This window comes from Belonocnema kinseyi, chromosome 10, assembly GCF_010883055.1.
Source record: "Belonocnema kinseyi isolate 2016_QV_RU_SX_M_011 chromosome 10, B_treatae_v1, whole genome shotgun sequence".
Classification (NCBI taxonomy): Eukaryota; Metazoa; Arthropoda; class Insecta; order Hymenoptera; family Cynipidae; genus Belonocnema; species Belonocnema kinseyi.
Genome location: NC_046666.1, coordinates 76,318,591 through 76,322,858, shown reverse-complemented (window position 1 = coordinate 76,322,858; position 4,268 = coordinate 76,318,591).

Sequence of the window (4,268 nt, the reverse complement as noted above, 5' to 3'; positions counted from 1 at the left end):
TTAGTTTGGGCCTTTTTTACAGGCATCTATTTGTTCCGAAAACAAGGATAACGGTTGGAAACATACTTTTGTCGGTTGAACTTCTTTGGGTAACTAGATGTGTAACCATATGACTTTCATAGATTATTTTTTAAAGATTTTTCTTTGACAAAAGTTAAAGGATATCTAAATTAAGATTCCTAATCTTTTCAATTGTTAAAAATACCACTGAGTTTTCGCAAGTATAAAGGGTAGTTCTATAATCTGTAGAACCTTATAAAATTTTTAGGAGTTAAAAAAAATTTTACAAGCTTATATCATTTAATCCTTATTCAGTCTAGAAGTGAAGAAAATATAAACAATAATATGCTTTAATTTTTATTACAAAATTCCAATTTCGCTCAATTAAAAAGTGCCTTCGGTCGAAGTACTTACAAGCGCCAGAGGCACAGGTGCTATTTCACCTGTTCGATATGTTATTTAAATGCTTCACCTGCCCCGATTCGAAGATGCTTTCAAAAAAATATCGTTTCCTCTTTTCTGATGAATGTAACAAATTTTGAGTTTTGCTCATTATATAAAATTATTTTAGTTTAAAAATGGATAAATAGAATTCAATTATATATAACAAATAAACAAGTTTAACACTTTCCGATCAGCATGTTTTCATGGGTAACTGCCCCGTAATTTTTGAATTCTTTTTTGAATAATATCTTTTTTCGACAATTTTCTTAGTAAAGTTTTTATATCAAAGCACAATTTAGTAAAGTATCAAAATTTCAGGTGACTTCCTTTATAAATTATAAATACAAACTACAAATTTGAAATGAAAAGTAACTTAATTGTATTCGCATCATTTTTCAATATATTAAATTGATAGATATCACTCATATTGAGTTATAAATGAGAAAAATCAAGAGTAGAATTCTTTATTTTAGACTGAAGAATTTTAATAGTCACTTTAAAGCCTTTCCCATGAGTTTTTGTCTTGTCACGCTGCATTGCTATATTAGGTTAAAACCTGAATATAATTATTCGAACTATTCGTAATGCGCGATGAGCTTGTTAATTTCATACTTACAAAGATTTTAGTATATTTAAAAATTGATTTACCAAAGTTAATTTCAAATAACTGTTCGCGATGATCACTATTTTTCCATATTTAAAAAAATGAAATTTCCACTTTGGAATGAGAGGATGATTTGGTTCGCTGATATCAAAATCAAATAAATCGTAAAACCAGTCATCCTTCACATGTTTTAAACTATTTTTATATGTTCTGATGTATTTTTTCATACTCTATTTCATACATCGATTGAAAAAATTATATTTTAGGCAGTTTGAAAATTTGTTTCTTTTCGAAAATCTCGTTCTCTAAAAGTGTTAACTTTTTCCCAAAGACCTTTGTATGTAAATAAAACCGGTAAAAAGACGTGCACAGAAAAAAGCTGGACCCATTTTGAGTCAGATCCTGCCCTAATTTAAGACGCAGCATTTTTGATTAAATATGGGCCCAAGTTATTTGTTCAACAAATGACATTTAAATGAAATTACCCCAGCAGCGACTAAACTAATACCTGAAATAAAAAGAAGAAACAACATCGTAAAAAGAGATATGTATAAAAAAAATTAACTGAACAGGACAAAGGCGTTATTTCCAATATTCTTTATCATTAACCTAATTTATTACTTGTCTCTCTAAATCTAAATTTTAGTTAAAATTTTACTAATTGATATAGTTCTTGCGTTCATAACTAATTAAGCAGTAATATTGCAAGATTTTATTAATGGAATAATAAGTAAAACCAGTTTTTTTATTGTTAAAGTCAATAATAGTGAAAATATTGACTAATTTTTTGTGATTTTGGTTATGAATCAAATAGTGTACTTTTCTTCTTGACTGTTTTCAATATAAATCGCTGAAAGTTGAGTGAATACATTTTTTAGCGTGAATTAAATAAGATAAAATAAATTTAGCGCATAAATAATTCAAATTTTCCCTCATACTTTAAGTTGCTAGGGAAAGGCGATCTTGAATTCGTACTCTAGCATATGTGTGTGTTGGAGAATATGACAAAGCCGATTTAAAAGGTTCATAATACTGCCCTCTTGGTTTTTTGCAATAAAGTTCTGAAAATGGTACGCAATCGCGACCATTTATCAAACTATACTACACAATATTCACAATATTCACAATATTCATGCCTTCTTGCTGGTTATTCAATAACATTGGCAATTTTATACAATCCTATCCTACGAATAAAGTTTGCTATTGGCCAGGTTTCCAAGATATATAAGCATTTTCTAAATGATTATATATAGCCCTATCGACATTAATATATTTTAATTGAGCAATTACTATATTATTACTATATTATGAAAGCTAAAAGTATTCTGCGTAAATGAGCTTGAGGGCGTTTATGTTCAAAAATTGTTGCGCTTTGCAGACTGAAAAATGTAAAAAAAGTAAGGATTTTCGAGTACATTTAAGAACAGTCAAGCCTTTCTTCGGTGCGTGGCCAGATGCCACCCATGAATTCAGAAACACGGGTCGAAGAAAGGCACCAGCGGTCGGCCGTAAAAAAAGCCCCCCCCCCTCTGATTTCTGTCACTTTGTTTTCAACAAAAAAAATGCTAAAAAATATCGTTATTTTCACAAAAAATAAGACTATCACATCCTTCCAAGCGATTGAGAATATTTACAGAGCCTATCCGTTACAATTTGCAGTTTGAATATTTTTAATATCTTCATTAGAACTGAAGATAATATAGTTGCACATTTTTGTACTTTTCAGCAACAATTTGTATTATTTCTCAAATATCTCAACTGCAATTGGTTCACATTGCTCCTTGCCCGAGTAAAAATGCTTCGACTTAAATTCGACTTGGTTATGTCTTGAGTTCGTCTCCAAGCATCGATGTCTGGCTGCGTCTCAAAACTGAGTCGAGACATAAGTCTTCGTCTTACTTTTATGGCCACGACAGGTAAAACAACGTTTTGTCTCAAGTGAAGCCTTGTTTTGGCTAAGACGACGTTTACTTGTCTCAAGTAAACATGCGTTAATACGAACCTTTTTCAGGTCATAAATGAAATTAAAATTGTTACAAAAATTGTTAAACGTAAAAACAAACAACATTGTCAGTATCCTCATCAAACAAGTATAATATAAATGAAGAAGGGAAGATTGTAAATAGGAGAGGAAGTAGATGTAAGAGAAATGTAAGTATTGTAAATAGTAGTTTAGATGTTAGCCGCGGAGACAGAGGCTGGTAATGCGAGGCATAGCGACAAAAGAGCGAAATATGTGCGAGGCGAGGCGGAGCGAGAAAGGTTAGGCTATAGGAGCGAGCTAGTTATAAGGTGTGGATGGATAGTACTTTGTAAGACGTAGTTGTAAGAAAATTCTGTAAAAAAATGGCAGTGTAAGCTTTTATGACAGAATGACGCTTTTTTAGGGCATGTATACACTCTAAGTTATAAACTGATCCTGTTGAAGTCACACAAATTTGACACAAGAGATAAATTGATGTCTACAAGACATAGAAACTTGTCTCCAAGACATAAATTGAAGTCTGGCTCTGCCTCAAAACTGAGACATGCTCAAGTCGATCTTTTCTACTTCAGCATGTCTTGATTGGGGGCAATTCAGGTCGAACTCAAGTCGAAGCATTTTTACTCGAATGTATAATGTAATATAATAATGCTCTAAACTTGACTGTTTTTGAATGTACCCGAAAATCCTTACTTTTTTTTTACATTTTTCAATCTGCAAAGCACACCTTTTTCAGCTCTTCCATTTTTTCGGAACGACTAGACACAGCTTAAATAATTATATCTAGGCGTCCACATGAAAAGAACATTTTTCTTGAAAAGCGGTCTTTCGTAGTTCCCACTTCAAAAATTCCCTAGCTAGTCGTATTTCAACCGACTTGACTTGAGCTTAAAATTGAGGGCCGGGATGCAAGAACCGGGCGAACGCTCGAAACGGGTAAAACTATTGTCCACGTGAAGAAAGTGGAGACGGAAAATTTTGTTTTGAATTTTAATTTTTCAAACATACATTTTAATAGCAAATTTAATTGCGCGTCTTTTTTTCTCATGAAAAAAGTTGTAGCTTTTTTAGTTCTCGAAATAAATAGAAAAAAAGATCTTTTCACCAAACCAAAATTTAATTTCTACTTTGAATTCAACTCGTGCTCAGTCACTCAATTTTGGGAATTTCCTAATCAAATTTACAGGGATTACGCCTTGCACTGTTCTAAGAGCAACTGTGAAGGTAAGAAGTTGA